Below are 23,530 nucleotides of genomic sequence, written 5' to 3'. Positions count from 1 at the left end.
AACTGAAAAGGCTCAAAATTAGACAGCGGAGAGACTATCACTCCCTCTCACTTCTGTTAATGTACTTCATAGTCCTAACGCTCCTATATACCTGCGCGAAAAATTTCAACGTTTATCAGTTCATGGTTTACCTCTTCGTTCTAATTCTCAAGGGACTCTCTTAATACCCATCCACAATTCCCCTTTCTTCTCTAACTCATATAGTGTCCATGCGGTTCGACTGTGGAATCATCTCCCATCCACCATCAGAGATGTTACTACAGTATGTCTGTTTAAATCACGTCTGAAGAAACATCTCCTTTTTCTTCCTTAATCTCTCCTCCTTTCCTTTTCCCTCTTTAATCTTTTTTCCTTTTCCCATTGAGTAATAGTTTTGATTTAAGGTAATTTATAAACACATACGTTTATTTCTATTTTTATATATCTTAAGCTTTTTAATCTTTTTTTTCTATTGAATATGTTATGAAACTTGAATTATAATAATAAAACTTTTATTTTATTGGTTGGTTGGAAGAAATTGCCGTTTGGCAATAAGCAAGCCAATGTACAAATAACATTATGTACAAAGTTAAATAAATAAATAAATATTGACCACCAGTGTGGCATTTTACCATCATCATTCACTTATCTTTGGAGTGCTTTCTTTGTAAGCTTTGGCCATAGCTTGTTCGCAATTATCAGCGTTTATTTCCTTACTTCTGGTAAGTTCCCTAAAGTTTGACATTAAATGTTACATAAATTGAAGTACTCTCTAATGAGAAAATCCAAAAGAAGTGTCAGAGACATCTCTACATGATAGATAGTGCGGGTATGATCCTCGGCTCTACCCGACCGAGTTTCTCCAGGGTATGCTCGGCTACAACAGTTTAGAGACTAGAAGGAATGTGTATTTGACTACACATTTTTATCCATTGTTGCGCGGTATGATCGATAATCCTGGGACTATGATGAGCATTGGTTTGTATGATCCTGATAATTACCTAAGACAGCGTCGACATAGATTGTTTCAAATTCCGATATACAGGACCAGCAGGCCGTTGGAAGGGCTATCGCTATGCTGAACAACATCGCTCTGGATATTGATCTGTTCCATGTATACGAAGGAGTTTTCCGGGACAGGATTCTCCTACCCCTTTAACATGAGTCTCTATCTTGTATTTTTTATAATATGTACTTATTAAATATATGTTTATAATGTATATGTTATATTTAAAATCATTTAATAAAAAAATAATTGGTTTTATTGCGGATATACCTTGGTTTTACAATGTCTTGTTAGGAATCAAACCAAACAATATTTAACAAACATCACTCCATGTCAGCTCCATAGTTGGAGCATATGGCTTTCATAAACAGCCTCTAGACGTCTCTTTTGGCTATCTGCTGTCAATCGCTGTCAAAAATAAGTAATGTTGGGAATTGAACCGAACAATATGAAACAAATATCACTCCATGTCCGCTCCATAGTTGGAGCATATGGCTTTTACAAACAGCCTCTAGACGTCTCTTTTGGATATCTGCTGTAAATCGCTGTCAAAAAAAAGTCATGTTGGGAATTGAACCGAACGATATTCAACAAATATCACTCCATGTCCGCTCCATAGTTGGAGCATATGGCTTTTACAAACAGCCTCTAGACGTCTCCTTTGGCTATCTGCTGTCAATCGCTGTCAAAATAAAAGTCATGTTGGGAATTGAACCAAACAATATTCAACAAACATCACTCCATGTCAGCTCCATAGTTGGAGCATATGGCTTTTACAAACAGCCTCTAGACGTCTCTTTTGGATATCTGCTGTCAATCGCTGTCAAAAATAAGTCACGTTGGGAATTGAACCGAACAATATGAAACAAATATCACTCCATGTCCGCTCCATAGTTAGAGCATATGGCTTCCACAAAGAGCCTCTAGACCTTTCTTTTGGCTATCTGCTGTCAATCGCTGTCAAAAAAAAAGTCATGTTGGGAATTGAACCAAACAATATGAATCAAATATCACTCCATGTCCGCTCCATAGTTGGAGCATATGGCTTTCACAAACAGCCTCTAGACGTCTCTTTTGGCTATCTGCTGTCAATCGCTGTCAAAAATAAGTCATGTTGGGAATTGAACCGAACAATATGAAACAAATATCACTCGATGTCCGCTCCATAGTTGGAGCATATGGCTTTTACAAACAGCCTCTAGACGTCTCTTTTGGATATCTGCTGTAAATCGCTGTCAAAAAAAAGTCACGTTGTGAATTGAACCGAACAATATGAAACAAATATCACTCCATGTCCGCTCCATAGTTAGAGCATATGGCTTCCACAAAGAGCCTCTAGACCTTTCTTTTGGATATCTGCTGTAAATCGCTGTCAAAAATAAGTCATGTTGGGAATTGAACCGAACAATATGAAACAAATATCACTCCATGTCCGCTCCATAGTTGGAGCATATGGCTTTCACAAACAGCCTCTAGATGTCTCTTTTGGCTATCTGCTGTCAATCGCTGTCAAAAATAAGTCATGTTGGGAATTGAACCGAACAATATTCAACAAACATCACTCCATGTCCGCTCCATAGTTAGAGCATATGGCTTTCACAAACAGCCTCTAGACATCTCTTTTGGCTATCTGCTGTCAATCGCTGTCAAAAAAAAGTCATGTTGGGAATTGAACCAAACAATATTCAACAAACATCACTCCATGTCCGCTCCATAGTTGGAGCATATGGCTTTCACAAACAGCCTCTAGACGTCTCTTTTGGCTATCTGCTGTCAATCGCTGTCAAAAATAAGTTATGTTGGGAATTGAACCGAACAATATGAAACAAATATCACTCCATGTCCGCTCCATAGTTGGAGCATATGGCTTTTACAAACAGCCTCTAGACGTCTCTTTTGGATATCTGCTGTAAATCGCTGTCAAAAAAAAATCATGTTGGGAATTGAACCGAACAATATGAAACAAATATCACTCCATGTCCGCTCCATAGTTAGAGCATATGGCTTCCACAAAGAGCCTCTAGACCTTTCTTTTGGCTATCTGCTGTCAATCGCTGTCAAAAAAAAAGTCATGTTGGGAATTGAACCAAACAATATTTAACAAACTTCACTCCATGTCAGCTCCATAGTTGGAGCATATGGCTTTTACAAACAGCCTCTAGACGTCTCTTTTGGATATCTGCTGTAAATCGCTGTCAAAAAAAAGTCATGTTGGGAATTGAACCGAACAATATTCAACAAATATCACTCCATGTCCGCTCCATAGTTGGAGCATATGGCTTTTACAAACAGCCTCTAGACGTCTCTTTTGGATATCTGCTGTAAATCGCTGTCAAAAAAAATTCATGTTGGGAATTGAACCGAACAATATGAAACAAATATCACTCCATGTCCGCTCCATAGTTAGAGCATATGGCTTCCACAAAGAGCCTCTAGACCTTTCTTTTGGCTATCTGCTGTCAATCGCTGTCAAAAAAAAAGTCATGTTGGGAATTGAACCAAACAATATTTAACAAACTTCACTCCATGTCAGCTCCATAGTTGGAGCATATGGCTTTTACAAACAGCCTCTAGACGTCTCTTTTGGATATCTGCTGTAAATCGCTGTCAAAAAAAAGTCATGTTGGGAATTGAACCAAACAATATTCAACAAACATCACTCCATGTCCGCTCCATAGTTGGAGCATATGGCTTTCACAAATAGCCTCTAGACGTCTCTTTTGGCTATCTGCTGTCAATCGCTGTCAAAAATAAGTCATGTTGGGAATTGAACCGAACAATATGAAACAAATATCACTCCATGTCCGCTCCATAGTTGGAGCATATGGCTTTTACAAACAGCCTCTAGACGTCTCTTTTGGCTATCTGCTGTCAATCGCTGTCAAAAAAAAAATCATGTTCAATCGCTGTCAAAAATAAGTCGTGTTGGGAATTGAACCGAACAATATGAAACAAATATCACTCCATGTCCGCTCCATAGTTGGAGCATATGGCTTTCCTAAACTGCCTCTAGACGTCTCTTTTGGCTATCTGCTGTCAATCGCTGTCAAAAAAAAAATCATGTTCAATCGCTGTCAAAAATAAGTCATGTTGGGAATTGAACCGAACAATATGAAACAAATATCACTCCATGTCCGCTCCATAGTTGGAGCATATGGCTTTCACAAACAGCCTCTAGACGTCTCTTTTGGCTATCTGCTGTCAATCGCTGTCAAAAATAAGTCATGTTGGGAATTGAACCGAACAATATGAAACAAATATCACTCCATGTCCGCTCCATAGTTGGAGCATATGGCTTTCCTAAACTGCCTCTAGACGTCTCTTTTGGCTATCTGCTATCAATCGCTGTCAAAAAAAAAATCATGTTGGGAATTGAACCGAACAATATTCAACAAACATCACTCCATGTCCGCTCCATAGTTGGAGCATATGGCTTTCACAAACAGCCTCTAGACATCTCTTTTGGCTATCTGCTGTCAATCGCTGTCAAAAAAAAAGTCATGTTGGGAATTGAACCAAACAATATTCAACAAACATCACTCCATGTCCGCTCCATAGTTGGAGCATATGGCTTTCACAAACAGCCTCTAGACGTCTCTTTTGGCTATCTGCTGTCAATCGCTGTCAAAAATAAGTCATGTTGGGAAATGAACCGAACAATATGAAACAAATATCACTCCATGTCCGCTCCATAGTTGGAGCATATGGCTTTCACAAACAGCCTCTAGACGTCTCTTTTGGCTATCTGCTGTCAATCGCTGTCAAAAATAAGTTATGTTGGGAATTGAACCGAACAATATGAAACAAATATCACTCCATGTCCGCTCCATAGTTGGAGCATATGGCTTTTACAAACAGCCTCTAGACGTCTCTTTTGGATATCTGCTGGAAATCGCTGTCAAAAAAAAGTCATGTTGGGAATTGAACCGAACAATATGAAACAAATATCACTCCATGTCCGCTCCATAGTTGGAGCATATGGCTTTCACAAACAGCCTCTAGACGTCTCTTTTGGCTATCTGCTGTCAATCGCTGTCAAAATAAAAGTCATGTTGGGAATTGAACCGAACAATATTCAACAAATATCACTCCATGTCTGCTCCATAGTTGGAGCATATGGCTTTCCTAAACAGCCTCTAGACGTCTCTTTTGGCTATCTGCTGTCAATCGCTGTCAAAAAAAAAGTCATGTTGGGAATTGAACCGAACAATATGAAACAAATATCACTCCATGTCCGCTCCATAGTTGGAGCATATGGCTTTTACAAACAGCCTCTAGACGTCTCTTTTGGCTATCTGCTGTCAATCGCTGTCAAAAAAAAAGTCATGTTGGGAATTGAACCGAACAATATGAAACAAATATCACTCCATGTCCGCTCCATAGTTGGAGCATATGGCTTTTACAAACAGCCTCTAGACGTCTCTTTTGGCTATCTGTTGTCAATCGCTGTCAAAAATAAGTCATGTTGGGAATTGAACCGAACAATATGAAACAAATATCACTCCATGTCCGCTCCATAGTTGGTGCATATGGCTTTCCTAAACTGCCTCTAGACGTCTCTTTTGGCTATCTGCTGCCAATCGCTGTCAAAAAAAAAAATGTTGGGAATTGAACCAAACAATATTCAACAAACATCACTCCATGTCCGCTCCATAGTTGGAGCATATGGCTTTCCTAAACAGCCTCTAGACGTCTCTTTTGGCTATCTGTTGTCAATCGCTGTCAAAAATAAGTCATGTTGGGAATTGAACCCAACAATATAAAACAAATATCACTCCATGTCCGCTCCATAGTTGGAGCATATGGCTTTTACAAACAGCCTCTAGACGTCTCTTTTGGATATCTGCTGTAAATCGCTGTCAAAAATAAGTCATGTTGGGAATTGAACCGAACAATATGAAACAAATATCACTCCATGTCCGCTCCATAGTTGGAGCATATGGCTTTCACAAACAGCCTCTAGACGTCTCTTTTGGCTATCTGTTGTCAATCGCTGTCAAAAATAAGTCATGTTGGGAATTGAACCGAACAATATGAAACAAATATCACTCCATGTCCGCTCCATAGTTGGAGCATATGGCTTTCCTAAACTGCCTCTAGACGTCTCTTCTGGCTATCTGCTGCCAATCGCTGTCAAAAAAAAAAATGTTGGGAATTGAACCAAACAATATTCAACAAACATCACTCCATGTCCGCTCCATAGTTGGAGCATATGGCTTTCCTAAACTGCCTCTAGACGTCTCTTTTGGCTATCTGCTGTCAATCGCTGTCAAAAAAAAAATCATGTTCAATCGCTGTCAAAAATAAGTCATGTTGGGAATTGAACCGAACAATATGAAACAAATATCACTCCATGTCCGCTCCATAGTTGGAGCATATGGCTTTCACAAACAGCCTCTAGACGTCTCTTTTGGCAATCTGCTGCCAATCGCTGTCAAAAAAAAAAATGTTGGGAATTGAACCAAACAATATTCAACAAACATCACTCCATGTCAGCTCCATAGTTGGAGCATATGGCTTTCACAAACAGCCTCTAGACGTCTCTTTCGGCTATCTGCTGCCAATCGCTGTCAAAAATAAGTAATGTTGGGAATTGAACCGAACAATATGAAACAAATATCACTCCATGTCCGCTCCATAGTTGGAGCATATGGCTTTCCTAAACTGCCTCTAGACGTCTCTTTTGGCTATCTGCTGCCAATCGCTGTCAAAAAAAAAAATGTTGGGAATTGAACCAAACAATATTCAACAAACATCACTCCATGTCCGCTCCATAGTTGGAGCATATGGCTTTCCTAAACTGCCTCTAGACGTCTCTTTTGGCTATCTGCTGTCAATCGCTGTCAAAAAAAAAATCATGTTCAATCGCTGTCAAAAATAAGTCATGTTGGGAATTGAACCGAACAATATGAAACAAATATCACTCCATGTCCGCTCCATAGTTGGAGCATATGGCTTTCACAAACAGCCTCTAGACGTCTCTTTTGGCTATCTGCTGCCAATCGCTGTCAAAAAAAAAAATGTTGGGAATTGAACCAAACAATATTCAACAAACATCACTCCATGTCAGCTCCATAGTTGGAGCATATGGCTTTCACAAACAGCCTCTAGACGTCTCTTTCGGCTATCTGCTGCCAATCGCTGTCAAAAATAAGTAATGTTGGGAATTGAACCGAACAATATGAAACAAATATCACTCCATGTCCGCTCCATAGTTGGAGCATATGGCTTTTACAAACAGCCTCTAGACGTCTCTTTTGGATATCTGCTGTAAATCGCTGTCAAAAAAAAGTCATGTTGGGAATTGAACCGAACAATATTCAACAAATATCACTCCATGTCCGCTCCATAGTTGGAGCATATGGCTTTTACAAACAGCCTCTAGACGTCTCTTTTGGATATCTGCTGTAAATCGCTGTCAAAAAAAATTCATGTTGGGAATTGAACCGAACAATATGAAACAAATATCACTCCATGTCCGCTCCATAGTTGGAGCATATGGCTTTTACAAACAGCCTCTAAACGTCTCCTTTGGCTATCTGCTGTCTATCGCTGTCAAAATAAAAGTCATGTTGGGAATTGAACCAAACAATATTCAACAAACATCACTCCATGTCAGCTCCATAGTTGGAGCATATGGCTTTCACAAACAGCCTCTAGACGTCTCTTTTGGCTATCTGCTGTCAATAGCTGTCAAAAATAAGTTATGTTGGGAATTGAACCGAACAATATGAAACAAATATCACTCCATGTCCGCTCCATAGTTGGAGCATATGGCTTTTACAAACAGCCTCTAGACGTCTCTTTTGGATATCTGCTGTAAATCGCTGTCAAAAAAAAGTCACGTTGGGAATTGAACCGAACAATATGAAACAAATATCACTCCATGTCCGCTCCATAGTTGGAGCATATGGCTTTCACAAACAGCCTCTAGACGTCTCTTTTGGCTATCTGTTGTCAATCGCTGTCAAAAATAAGTCATGTTGGGAATTGAACCGAACAATATGAAACAAATATCACTCCATGTCCGCTCCATAGTTGGAGCATATGGCTTTCCTAAACTGCCTCTAGACGTCTCTTTTGGCTATCTGCTATCGGAGCATATCGCTTTCACAAACAGCCTCTAGACGTCTCTATTGGCTATATGCTGTAAAAAAAAAGTTTAAAAAAGTGTGTTTGGAAATCGATTCAAATAATATTTAACAAACATCACTCCATGTCAGCTCCATAGTTGGAGCATATGGCTTTCACAAACAGCCTCTAGACGTCTCTTTCGGCTATCTGCTGTCAATCGCTGTAAAAAAAGTCATGTTGGGAATTGAACCGAACAATATGAAACAAATATCACTCCATGTCCGCTCCATAGTTGGAGCATATGGCTTTCCTAAACAGCCTCTAGACGTCTCTTTTGGCTATCTGCTGTCAATCGCTGTCAAAAAAAAAGTCATGTTGGGAATTGAACCGAACAATATGAAACAAATATCACTCCATGTCCGCTCCATAGTTGGAGCATATGGCTTTCACAAACAGCCTCTAGACGTCTCTTTTGGCTATCTGCTGTCAATCGCTGTCAAAAAAAAAGTCATGTTGGGAATTGAACCAAACAATATTCAACAAACATCACTCCATGTCCGCTCCATAGTTGGAGCATATGGCTTTCACAAACAGCCTCTAGACGTCTCTTTCGGCTATCTGCTGTAAATCGCTGTCAAAAAAAAGTCATGTTGGGAATTGAACCGAACAATATGAAACAAATATCACTCCATGTCCGCTCCATAGTTGGAGCATATGGCTTTCCTAAACAGCCTCTAGACGTCTCTTTTGGCTATCTGCTGTCAATCGCTGTCAAAAAAAAAGTCATGTTGGGAATTGAACCGAACAATATGAAACAAATATCACTCCATGTCCGCTCCATAGTTGGAGCATATGGCTTTCACAAACAGCCTCTAGACGTCTCTTTTGGCTATCTGTTGTCAATCGCTGTCAAAAATAAGTCATGTTGGGAATTGAACCGAACAATATGAAACAAATATCACTCCATGTCCGCTCCATAGTTGGAGCATATGGCTTTCACAAACAGCCTCTAGACGTCTCTTTTGGCTATATGTTGTCAATCGCTGTCAAAAATAAGTCATGTTGGGAATTGAACCGAACAATATGAAACAAATATCACTCCATGTCCGCTCCATAGTTGGAGCATATGGCTTTCACAAACAGCCTCTAGACGTCTCTTTTGGATATCTGCTATAAATCTCTGTCAAAAATAAGTCATGTTGGGAATTGAACCGAACAATATGAAACAAATATCACTCCATGTCCGCTCTATAGTTAGAGCATATGGCTTCCACAAAGAGCCTCTAGACCTTTCTTTTGGCTATCTGCTGTCAATCGCTGTTAAAAAAAAAGTCATGTTGGGAATTGAACCAAACAATATTCAACAAACATCACTCCATGTCAGCTCCATAATGGGAGCATATCGCTTTCACAAACAGCCTCTAGACGTCTCTATTGGCTATATGCTGTAAAAAAAAAGTTTAAAAAAGTGTGTTTGGAAATCGATTCAAATAATATTTAACAAACATCACTCCATGTCAGCTCCATAGTTGGAGCATATGGCTTTCACAAACAGCCTCTAGACGTCTCTTTCGGCTATCTGCTGTCAATCGCTGTAAAAAAAGTCATGTTGGGAATTGAACCGAACAATATGAAACAAATATCACTCCATGTCCGCTCCATAGTTGGAGCATATGGCTTTCCTAAACAGCCTCTAGACGTCTCTTTTGGCTATCTGCTGTCAATCGCTGTCAAAAAAAAAGTCATGTTGGGAATTGAACCGAACAATATGAAACAAATATCACTCCATGTCCGCTCCATAGTTGGAGCATATGGCTTTCACAAACAGCCTCTAGACGTCTCTTTTGGCTATCTGCTGTCAATCGCTGTCAAAAAAAAAGTCATGTTGGGAATTGAACCAAACAATATTCAACAAACATCACTCCATGTCCGCTCCATAGTTGGAGCATATGGCTTTCACAAACAGCCTCTAGACGTCTCTTTCGGCTATCTGCTGTAAATCGCTGTCAAAAAAAAGTCATGTTGGGAATTGAACCGAACAATATGAAACAAATATCACTCCATGTCCGCTCCATAGTTGGAGCATATGGCTTTCCTAAACAGCCTCTAGACGTCTCTTTTGGCTATCTGCTGCCAATCGCTGTCAAAAAAAAAAATGTTGGGAATTGAACCAAACAATATTCAACAAACATCACTCCATGTCCGCTCCATAGTTGGAGCATATGGCTTTCCTAAACTGCCTCTAGACGTCTCTTTTGGCTATCTGCTGTCAATCGCTGTCAAAAAAAAAATCATGTTCAATCGCTGTCAAAAAAAAAAATGTTGGGAATTGAACCAAACAATATTCAACAAACATCACTCCATGTCCGCTCCATAGTTGGAGCATATGGCTTTCCTAAACAGCCTCTAGACGTCTCTTTTGGCTATCTGTTGTCAATCGCTGTCAAAAATAAGTCATGTTGGGAATTGAACCGAACAATATGAAACAAATATCACTCCATGTCCGCTCCATAGTTGGAGCATATGGCTTTTACAAACAGCCTCTAGACGTCTCTTTTGGATATCTGCTGTAAATCGCTGTCAAAAATAAGTCATGTTGGGAATTGAACCGAACAATATGAAACAAATATCACTCCATGTCCGCTCCATAGTTGGAGCATATGGCTTTCACAAACAGCCTCTAGACGTCTCTTTTGGCTATCTGTTGTCAATCGCTGTCAAAAATAAGTCATGTTGGGAATTGAACCGAACAATATGAAACAAATATCACTCCATGTCCGCTCCATAGTTGGAGCATATGGCTTTCCTAAACTGCCTCTAGACGTCTCTTTTGGCTATCTGCTGCCAATCGCTGTCAAAAAAAAAAATGTTGGGAATTGAACCAAACAATATTCAACAAACATCACTCCATGTCCGCTCCATAGTTGGAGCATATGGCTTTCCTAAACTGCCTCTAGACGTCTCTTTTGGCTATCTGCTGTCAATCGCTGTCAAAAAAAAAAAATGTTCAATCGCTGTCAAAAATAAGTCATGTTGGGAATTGAACCGAACAATATGAAACAAATATCACTCCATGTCCGCTCCATAGTTGGAGCATATGGCTTTCCTAAACAGCCTCTAGACGTCTCTTTTGGCTATCTGCTGTCAATCGCTGTCAAAAAAAAAGTCATGTTGGGAATTGAACCGAACAATATGAAACAAATATCACTCCATGTCCGCTCCATAGTTGGAGCATATGGCTTTCACAAACAGCCTCTAGACGTCTCTTTTGGCTATCTGTTGTCAATCGCTGTCAAAAATAAGTCATGTTGGGAATTGAACCGAACAATATGAAACAAATATCACTCCATGTCCGCTCCATAGTTGGAGCATATGGCTTTCACAAACAGCCTCTAGACGTCTCTTTTGGCTATATGTTGTCAATCGCTGTCAAAAATAAGTCATGTTGGGAATTGAACCGAACAATATGAAACAAATATCACTCCATGTCCGCTCCATAGTTGGAGCATATGGCTTTCACAAACAGCCTCTAGACGTCTCTTTTGGATATCTGCTATAAATCTCTGTCAAAAATAAGTCATGTTGGGAATTGAACCGAACAATATGAAACAAATATCACTCCATGTCCGCTCTATAGTTAGAGCATATGGCTTCCACAAAGAGCCTCTAGACCTTTCTTTTGGCTATCTGCTGTCAATCGCTGTTAAAAAAAAAGTCATGTTGGGAATTGAACCAAACAATATTCAACAAACATCACTCCATGTCAGCTCCATAATGGGAGCATATCGCTTTCACAAACAGCCTCTAGACGTCTCTATTGGCTATATGCTGTAAAAAAAAAGTTTAAAAAAGTGTGTTTGGAAATCGATTCAAATAATATTTAACAAACATCACTCCATGTCAGCTCCATAGTTGGAGCATATGGCTTTCACAAACAGCCACTAGACGTCTCTTTCGGCTATCTGCTGTCAATCGCTGTAAAAAAAGTCATGTTGGGAATTGAACCGAACAATATGAAACAAATATCACTCCATGTCCGCTCCATAGTTGGAGCATATGGCTTTCCTAAACAGCCTCTAGACGTCTCTTTTGGCTATCTGCTGTCAATCGCTGTCAAAAAAAAAGTCATGTTGGGAATTGAACCGAACAATATGAAACAAATATCACTCCATGTCCGCTCCATAGTTGGAGCATATGGCTTTCACAAACAGCCTCTAGACGTCTCTTTTGGCTATCTGCTGTCAATCGCTGTCAAAAAAAAAGTCATGTTGGGAATTGAACCAAACAATATTCAACAAACATCACTCCATGTCCGCTCCATAGTTGGAGCATATGGCTTTCACAAACAGCCTCTAGACGTCTCTTTCGGCTATCTGCTGTAAATCGCTGTCAAAAAAAAGTCATGTTGGGAATTGAACCGAACAATATGAAACAAATATCACTCCATGTCCGCTCCATAGTTGGAGCATATGGCTTTCCTAAACAGCCTCTAGACGTCTCTTTTGGCTATCTGCTGTCAATCGCTGTCAAAAAAAAAGTCATGTTGGGAATTGAACCGAACAATATGAAACAAATATCACTCCATGTCCGCTCCATAGTTGGAGCATATGGCTTTCACAAACAGCCTCTAGACGTCTCTTTTGGCTATCTGTTGTCAATCGCTGTCAAAAATAAGTCATGTTGGGAATTGAACCGAACAATATGAAACAAATATCACTCCATGTCCGCTCCATAGTTGGAGCATATGGCTTTCACAAACAGCCTCTAGACGTCTCTTTTGGCTATATGTTGTCAATCGCTGTCAAAAATAAGTCATGTTGGGAATTGAACCGAACAATATGAAACAAATATCACTCCATGTCCGCTCCATAGTTGGAGCATATGGCTTTCACAAACAGCCTCTAGACGTCTCTTTTGGATATCTGCTATAAATCTCTGTCAAAAATAAGTCATGTTGGGAATTGAACCGAACAATATGAAACAAATATCACTCCATGTCCGCTCTATAGTTAGAGCATATGGCTTCCACAAAGAGCCTCTAGACCTTTCTTTTGGCTATCTGCTGTCAATCGCTGTCAAAAAAAAAGTCATGTTGGGAATTGAACCAAACAATATTCAACAAACATCACTCCATGTCAGCTCCATAGTGGGAGCATATCGCTTTCACAAACAGCCTCTAGACGTCTCTTTCGGCTATCTGCTGTCAATCGCTGTAAAAAAAGTCATGTTGGGAATTGAACCGAACAATATGAAACAAATATCACTCCATGTCCGCTCCATAGTTGGAGCATATGGCTTTTACAAACAGCCTCTAGACGTCTCCTTTGGCTATCTGCTGTCAATCGCTGTCAAAAAAAAAGTCATGTTGGGAATTGAACCAAACAATATTCAACAAACATCACTCCATGTCCGCTCCATAGTTGGAGCATATGGCTTTCACAAACAGCCTCTAGACGTCTCTTTCGGCTATCTGCTGTAAATCGCTGTCAAAAAAAAGTCATGTTGGGAATTGAACCGAACAATATGAAACAAATATCACTCCATGTCCGCTCCATAGTTGGAGCATATGGCTTTTACAAACAGCCTCTAGACGTCTCCTTTGGCTATCTGCTGTCAATCGCTGTCAAAATTAAAGTCATGTTGGGAATTGAACCAAACAATATTCAACAAACATCACTCCATGTCCGCTCCATAGTTGGAGCATATGGCTTTCCTAAACTGCCTCTAGACGTCTCTTTTGGCTATCTGCTGTCAATCGCTGTCAAAAAAAAAAAAATGTTCAATCGCTGTCAAAAATAAGTCATGTTGGGAATTGAACCGAACAATATGAAACAAATATCACTCCATGTCCGCTCCATAGTTGGAGCATATGGCTTTCCTAAACAGCCTCTAGACGTCTCTTTTGGCTATCTGCTGTCAATCGCTGTCAAAAAAAAAGTCATGTTGGGAATTGAACCGAACAATATGAAACAAATATCACTCCATGTCCGCTCCATAGTTGGAGCATATGGCTTTCACAAACAGCCTCTAGACGTCTCTTTTGGCTATATGTTGTCAATCGCTGTCAAAAATAAGTCATGTTGGGAATTGAACCGAACAATATGAAACAAATATCACTCCATGTCCGCTCCATAGTTGGAGCATATGGCTTTCACAAACAGCCTCTAGACGTCTCTTTTGGATATCTGCTATAAATCTCTGTCAAAAATAAGTCATGTTGGGAATTGAACCGAACAATATGAAACAAATATCACTCCATGTCCGCTCTATAGTTAGAGCATATGGCTTCCACAAAGAGCCTCTAGACCTTTCTTTTGGCTATCTGCTGTCAATCGCTGTCAAAAAAAAAGTCATGTTGGGAATTGAACCAAACAATATTCAACAAACATCACTCCATGTCAGCTCCATAGTGGGAGCATATCGCTTTCACAAACAGCCTCTAGACGTCTCTTTCGGCTATCTGCTGTCAATCGCTGTAAAAAAAGTCATGTTGGGAATTGAACCGAACAATATGAAACAAATATCACTCCATGTCCGCTCCATAGTTGGAGCATATGGCTTTTACAAACAGCCTCTAGACGTCTCCTTTGGCTATCTGCTGTCAATCGCTGTCAAAAAAAAAGTCATGTTGGGAATTGAACCAAACAATATTCAACAAACATCACTCCATGTCCGCTCCATAGTTGGAGCATATGGCTTTCACAAACAGCCTCTAGACGTCTCTTTCGGCTATCTGCTGTAAATCGCTGTCAAAAAAAAGTCATGTTGGGAATTGAACCGAACAATATGAAACAAATATCACTCCATGTCCGCTCCATAGTTGGAGCATATGGCTTTTACAAACAGCCTCTAGACGTCTCCTTTGGCTATCTGCTGTCAATCGCTGTCAAAATTAAAGTCATGTTGGGAATTGAACCAAACAATATTCAACAAACATCACTCCATGTCAGCTCCATAGTTGGAGCATATGGCTTTCACAAACAGCCTCTAGACGTCTCTTTTGGATATCTGCTATAAATCTCTGTCAAAAATAAGTCTTGTTGGGAATTGAACCGAACAATATGAAACAAATATCACTCCATGTCCGCTCCATAGTTGGAGCATATGGCTTTCACAAACAGCCTCTAGACGTCTCCTTTGGCTATCTGCTGTCAATTGCTGTCAAAAAAAAAGTGTTGTTGGAAATTGAACCAAATAATATTTAACAAACATCACTCCATGTCCGCTCCATAGTTGGAGCTTATGGCTTTCACAAACAGCCTCTAGACGTCTCTATTGGCTATATGCTGTAAAAAAAAAGTTTAAAAAAGTGTGTTTGGAAATCGATTCAAATAATATTTAACAAACATCACTCCATGTCCGCTCCATAGTTGGAGTATATGGCTTTCACAAACAGCCTCTAGACGTCTCTTTCGGCTATCTGCTGTCAATCGCTGTCAAAAAAAAAGTCATGTTGGGAATTGAACCAAACAATATTCAACAAACATCACTCCATGTCCGCTCCATAGTTGGAGCATATGGCTTTCACAAACAGTCAATAGACGTCTCTATTGGCCTATCTGCTGTAAAAAAACAGTTTAAAAAGTGTTGTTGGAAATCGAACCAAACAATATTCAACAAACATTACCCCATGTCAAACAGCGTCTCGATTTCTCTATCGGCTATCTGCTCTCAATCTTTTTTTAAAAAAAGTCTTTTTGGTAATTGAATCAAACGATTTTTTTAAATCATTATTTTATTCAATGTATAAAAAACTAAAATAGAAATAGATTTGAATACAAGTCAACATGAGTATGAATGACCATGTCCAATATAAGGCTTTTGTTTACTTTCTAAATTGACAGTTTAATGGGAAATCTAAATAGTTGAATAACATGCAATTATTTTAAGTTTATGTATCTTAAATTTTAAAGCATAACTCGGTTATTGACAATATATTTTATTACAGGTTATCGTGTTTTAGTATGGGGAAAGCCGATAGAAAAAGCCACAGTCTTTCAAACGGTTTTTGAGTATCTGGCTTTGTTCTACTGTATTTTATCGCAATGTAAAAAATAATATTTAAAAATCTTCATTTTTCTCACCTTAAAATTACGATTCTTGTATTATTTTTGTGTCAGAATATACATTGGTTCTCACTCGGTATATTTATTATGCATCCTTTTATTTATTTGTCATATCTGCAATAAATGTTTATAAGTATATAAAAAAAAACCTACCTTGCGTTTTCCTCGACAAATTCGGTATTTAAAAAATACTCTTCGATCTGTATCTCTCGCATTGCTCTCAGCAATAATTATTTCTTGTTGTTCACTTGTTGCGTCGAATAAGAAAAAGCGAATTTCGTTCGCCTTTGATAAAATTAACCGCAACCGAGCTTTGAAAACCGAAATATTTTCAACGAACCGCGTATAGAAAAATGTTATCACCGACATATTACAACAGAGATGAAGGACGTTTGAGAGAAGGTAATATAGAGGTCAAGGCAGGGCTCATGACCTGTTACTGGCTGGTTTAAATTGCCACTTTACACTCTGCGTAACATTCACCATTCTGCCCATATTTGAACATCTATATTCCTTCAACTCTTTGATTTTACGTACGAGTATATCACCCCAAATGTTATTTATTTGGCCTGGGCCGATTACAACAGTTACATGAAGAAACATACATACAAGTTGAACAAAACTGAACAAAAATAACACTAAACTATGTAGCAAAGACAAAAAATGGCAATAAAATAATGGTATAGAATCACATATATAGATCAACACACTGTTACATGTATTATTTACTGTACGACATAATTTTATTTATTACATATATCATAAACTTGGCAATCTTGAATAAATTTATTCAACTAAATTTAGGTTCTGATTTTTAAGTAAGTTCTGTCCAGAATATTCAACGCGTTCAAATATTTATGTTGCTGTGCTTTGAGTATTAAAAATCGTTGCAATAAAATGGTCATGGTAATGGTAACGCGGTCTTTTACTCTAAACTTGCTTTTATATAGGTATTAAATACTTGCGCGGAGTTGTGAAATAGTTAGCAATTATTTTATGCACAAAATTAAATTTAATTGAACAAAAAATTATTGCTAAATGAATTATTTTACAAGTTTTCAATAAAAAAAAATTATGGTGATTTACGATGTGTATTGTTGAATCAAACAAAGCGTTTACAAAAAAACGTGTGATCGCTGATTAGAATATTCACAATATAAAAAGACAAGAAAATCTCAAATAACATATCAATATCCCTTAAATCTAATAATAATTTAAAGCTTTGACATACTGCTGACTTCTGCTTGGCTGCAATGCATTTCGCCATCCCTGATGATGCACTCACTCACTCACTTTATTTAGTAACTATTTTTAATAAATCGCGCCCGGAAAAAATTAATAATTATTTTTATAACACAAATTTATCAAAAATAGCAAAAGGTAATTATTTTTAATTTCGCTTTTATTAAACCGACATTACGATTTTTAATTTCAATCAAATCGAACCAACACTCACTTTGAACACTCCCGAGATTTAACAATAATTATTATTATGCAAAAATTATTTTAGAAATGCCAGAATTATCTTTGGCAGGCCATGTGGTGAATGGCTAGGACGTTTGCTTAACGTACTGAATTTTCGGGTTCGATTTTCGGCCAGGTCACAATTACATTTCCTAAAGCCTGGGCAAACCACTCCCGAAAATAAATGTACTTTATTTTTAAAACCACATTTTTAGAAAACGCGAGGGGCCAATTATTTTTATTTTTACTGATTAAACCGATTTAAGTTTTTTTTACTATTAATTACACTTTATAACACTCGAGATTGGACAAGTTCCAATTCGGCCCATCTCTACACAGGACTTTTAGTCCCATGGAGTTGGGACTTATGATGTACAGTAAACTTATGTATGTAAATAAAATAACAAAATCGCCGATTTGGCGGATAACGTGGTCTTGCTGCGGCCAAGACTGATTAAACCGATTTAAGTTTTTTTACTATTAATTACACTTTATAACACTCGAGATTGGACAAGTTCCAATTCGGCCCATCTCTACACAGGACTTTTAGTCCCATGGAGTTGGGACTTATGATGTACAGTAAACGTATGTATGTAAATAAATTAATAAAATAACAAAATCGCCGATTTGGCGGATAACGTGGTCTAACGGCCAAGACGATGCCTCATTCACGTTTGTGTATCCGGGGTTCGATTCCCCGATAGTTACAATCACTAACCCGACACTTCGCGCTTCACTTACTAACACAAAAAAAAAAACATTTAAAACGGTAGGATTTTAGTAGTAAAATTTGAACAATTTATTTTTAAAGGGAGAAATTGCCACCCCAGTACACCACTTTTTATACGAACATCAGCAATCAGATGTTTATTATTAAATGAATAAAAAAACGCTTCGCGAAATCACCAACTTTTTGTTAAAACGTTTGCAAATACAGTACTTTTACACGCGTGCCGCGCGATCGAATTTTCGAGAAGAACTGACCACAAATTACACTCTTTGTATGAAAATGTTTTTTCTCTGACTTTTTTTCTTAACTTTTCGCACTATCTCCCTCTAATGTCTGCCAAAAAAAAATGAATACATAAACTCGACAGCCATAAATCAAAAAAAAAAAATATTTTAAAAAAAATGAATACATAAACTCGATAGCCATAAAAAATAATTAAAAAAAAAATTCAAATTTCAAATGTCAAAATGAAACATTCTAAATTCTAAAAATATGTTCAATCACGTTTTATCAACTACTTAAAATTGAATTTATTCGTAATTCGTATTATGTTTTCCTAATATGGGTTGCGTACGTATTCAATACGCCTTTCCTTGAGTTATTTCATTTTTCGATGGAATTTACGTATGAAAAATGCTTCATTTCATTAGTAAATTTGATTTATTTAAATAAACACATTTTACAATTCACTTTCTAATGGCCTAAAAAATATACTAAACATACTTAAAAATATACTTAAAAAACACCTAAATAAAACAGTTCTTACAGCCCGTGTGACGAGTGATATGTGATGTTATTTTATCCACTTTTTATCTAAACTATTGTGTTATTATATATAATATCCCCTCATACCAGCACTTCGTAAAATTAAATATGTAATGTAATGTAATATGTAAAGTTTTTCATAAATAAATAAATCTAATTTAATTTAAACACAAGTATTTGGACAAGACAAGTAATCGAACTCGGTAGAAATACCAAAGCTGTCCCGGGAGAGATGGCTCCCTGTCGAATTCTCACGAGCACTCCGAAATAAGAGTGTTTTCAGCAAATAGGCGTTAGCATTGTTTGTAAAACTAACACATCTTTTCTGTGGCCTTCCAACACTTCTCTTGTTTGACATGGTCTCCACTTTATCATTCTGGGTGTCCACCTGCCATCATTTTGCTCGCCGAGTGTCCTGCCCACTGCCATTTCAATTTTGCTGCACGATCCACGATATCCACGACTCCGGTTCGGCGCCTTATTTCTTAATTTCTTACTCTGTCTCTTAGGCATACACCGAGCATCTGTCTTTCCATGGATCGTTGCGTGCATTTTAATTTCAGGCTACTTTTTTGTGTTACAGACACGGTTTCTAGTCCGTATGTTGTCACCGGCAATATGCACGATTCATATACTTGTCTTTTCAAGCATATGGGGACTTCTTTCTTTTCAAAAATACATTTTAGTTTGCTGAAAGCAGCCCAACTTAGCCCTATCAGTTTTTGTGTCCTCATTAATCCTCACATCCATAGTAGCGTTGTCATAAAAAATGAATTTGATAAATCTAATATTAGTAGGGCCGCAGTGAGTCTTGCTGGAGGATGCGATTCTATAAAATGCAGCAAACGCCCAGTCGCATTCCATCAGCAGCACTACTAACTAGTCAACACGTTAGCATCCACGTCGCGAACGCTGGGCAATGTGATCACACTCATAGCGGTGTGATCACAGCAGATAGCGAAAGGATAAAAGGTGAGTTTTTGGCACCTCAAAACCAAAACCAACCAGCTAAGGGAAGGTAACCCCGACAGAAAAATCCACCAGAGAAGGCAACGGGAAACCACTCTGGTCATCTTTTTCTAGGAATCATTACGGCGAGTAAATCAATAAGCAGTCGTCCTGGCTGCGAAATGTAAAAGTAGCGCAGGAAAGATACATATGCTTTCGCTGTAGTGATCGCCAACGTCCGGGGGACCCGGCAAGGCACTAGAAGAAGAAGAATGTATCTGGAATCAACTCGGGCATTTTGGAGTGCTCCAATAACAGCCCATTTTTCAACTGAGTCTAACGCTTTTCGATAGTCGATGAGTAGTCAAATTGTTTGGATGTGGTCTTTAGTTCCAAAGCCTTTGCGAAAGCCAGCTTGTTCAACAGGTTGATAAGAATCAAGTTTTTGTGTCAATCGGTTAGTTGGAATTTTCGTTAATAATTACCTCTTTATCTAACCCGGGATAAATGACTGTCCCAGTTTACAATGAGTAATCAGTTAAAATTTTGAATCAGTTCAAAATGGCATTTAAAAAAAGATAGGCCCTCGAGGTTGGGCTTATCCGGAGACCAATATACGAATTATGAGTTAGAAACTAGCTAGATGTTGAAAGGAGAGTGAATGCGGGCAACAAAATGAACGGAGCACTAAACACAGTAATTGCTAATAAAAATATGTCGATCGAAGCTAAATTGGCAGTGCACAACGAGGTTTTAGTCCCGACTCTTGTGTATGGAAGTGAAACATGGAACTAGCAGAGGAAGGATGAAAGCCGAGTGAATGCGGTTGAAATGCGATCTTTTAGACGAATGTGTAGGAAATCAATGTATGACAGGGTTACGAATGATGAAATCAGGCGAGAGTATAAATCTGTGTCAAGTATAATTTTATTTTATTGCGATTATAGGCACTTAGTGCCTTTTACATATTAGTTACAAATACAATTAAATATACATACATGTAAGCATAAGTAATACAGAGCATTTAAAACAATATTATTAATTAACAAATTAAGAAATATAAACCATATAAAATAATAAAATATTTCCAGTTATAGAATTATCGATAAAAATAAATAAATTTGGTATTAGAAATACTTTGAACCAGTTAAAAAAAAACTAAGAAAACAATATTGAATATCATTAAAAAAAAAATATACATCTGTATTATTATTAAAAACGAATATTTAGGTAAATAGTATCTGTTTATGTATAAAAATTCACCTGGTCCATGAAGAAGTATAGAAATTGAAAAAATAACATTTTCAGGCGTTGCCTAGTCTAGTATGTAGGTGAAATAATTCAATTAGATGAATCTCACCCGCATAAATAAAGGTTTCAGCTCTTTAACTTCACAAACATCAACAGATGAAAGAATTGAAGGAATATAGTTGTTCAAATATGGGCAGAATGGTTACACAGTGTGTAAAGTGGCCACTTAAATCAGCCAATGACCGGTCATAAGCCCTGTAGATGCATTGACTTCTATATTGCCTTTTCTGGAATGTTCTTCATCTCTGTTGTATATGTTAAATATGTTAAAGTATATAGTAGACTCGGTGGGAGTGGAATTGGGAGAGAGGTGTTTATAATTGCATTTGATTCAGTGATCGTTTGAAAGAAGACAACTTGTTATCAAAGAAATCAAGACTGGTATGTTTGTTGGCAGACCCGAGAATTCTGGGCATAGGGGAATGGAAACCATAGTCAGTTCTATGGTTATCGGTATGAAAAAGTCAGTTTTCTCTGAGGTTTCTAGTTGGGATATTTAATTTTATCGAGCTCAGTAGTTCGGGCGCATCAAAGAGTGAGTTGAGAATTTTAAATAGGACTAGAAGGTCGGATTTATTGCGACGGTCTTGAAGAGAAGATATATTTAAGCTAGTTACTGCTACAACTACTACCATCACGCCATTTCCCCGTAGGCGTAGGCAGAGAGAATGGACCGCCACACACGTCTATCCTGGAATACATTCCTAGCTTCTTCCACATTCATACATCTTGTCATACATGCCCCTTGGTTCTGTCTGCTTTTAGCATGACCAGACTTAAGATGCCACGTCTTCCTCGGTTGTCCTCGTCTCACGTTACCGTTCATTTTCGCCATATATACTTGTCAACAATATTTTAAGTTTGTCCAAATTTTTATATAAAAGGATTGGATTCAACTCCTTGGGGAGCTGTTTATATATACATATTACAACAGAGATGAAGAACATTTAAGAGAAGGTAATATGGAAGTCATCCTTCCTCTGCTAGTTCCATGTTTCACTTCCATACACAAGAGTCGGGACTAAAACCTCGTTGTGCACTGCCAATTTAGCTTCGATCGACATATTTTTATTAGCAATTACTGTGTTTAGTGCTCCGTTCATTTTGTTGCCCGCATTCACTCTCCTTTCAACATCTAGCTAGTTTCTAACTCATAATTCGTATATTGGTCTCCGGATAAGCCCAACCTCGAGGGCCTATCTTTTTTTAAATGCCATTTTGAACTGATTCAAAATTTTAACTGATTACTCATTGTAAACTGGGACAGTCATTTATCCCGGGTTAGATAAAGAGGTAATTATTAACGAAAATTCCAACTAACCGATTGACACAAAAACTTGATTCTTATCAACCTGTTGAACAAGCTGGCTTTCGCAAAGGCTTTGGAACTAAAGACCACATCCAAACAATTTGACTACTCATCGACTATCGAAAAGCGTTAGACTCAGTTGAAAAATGGGCTGTTATTGGAGCACTCCAAAATGCCCGAGTTGATTCCAGATACATTCTTCTTCTTCTAGTGCCTTGCCGGGTCCCCCGGACGTTGGCGATCACTACAGCGAAAGCATATGTATCTTTCCTGCGCTACTTTTACATTTCGCAGCCAGGACGACTGCTTATTGATTTACTCGCCGTAATGATTCCTAGAAAAAGATGACCAGAGTGGTTTCCCGTTGCCTTCTCTGGTGGATTTTTCTGTCGGGGTTACCTTCCCTTAGCTGGTTGGTTTTGGTTTTGAGGTGCCAAAAACTCACCTTTTATCCTTTCGCTATCTGCTGTGATCACACCGCTATGAGTGTGATCACATTGCCCAGCGTTCGCGACGTGGATGCTAACGTGTTGACTAGTTAGTAGTGCTGCTGATGGAATGCGACTGGGCGTTTGCTGCATTTTATAGAATCGCATCCTCCAGCAAGACTCACTGCGGCCCTACTAATATTAGATTTATCAAATTCATTTTTTATGACAACGCTACTATGGATGTGAGGATTAATGAGGACACAAAAACTGATAGGGCTAAGTTGGGCTGCTTTCAGCAAACTAAAATGTATTTTTGAAAAGAAAGAAGTCCCCATATGCTTGAAAAGACAAGTATATGAATCGTGCATATTGCCGGTGACAACATACGGACTAGAAACCGTGTCTGTAACACAAAAAAGTAGCCTGAAATTAAAATGCACGCAACGA

Source organism: Micrasema longulum, unplaced genomic scaffold, assembly GCF_059751315.1.
Source record: "Micrasema longulum isolate JH-2025_06_02 unplaced genomic scaffold, ASM5975131v1 h1tg000818l, whole genome shotgun sequence".
Classification (NCBI taxonomy): Eukaryota; Metazoa; Arthropoda; class Insecta; order Trichoptera; family Brachycentridae; genus Micrasema; species Micrasema longulum.
The sequence above is the reverse complement of the archived record's forward strand: the minus strand, read 5'-3'. Positions refer to the sequence as shown.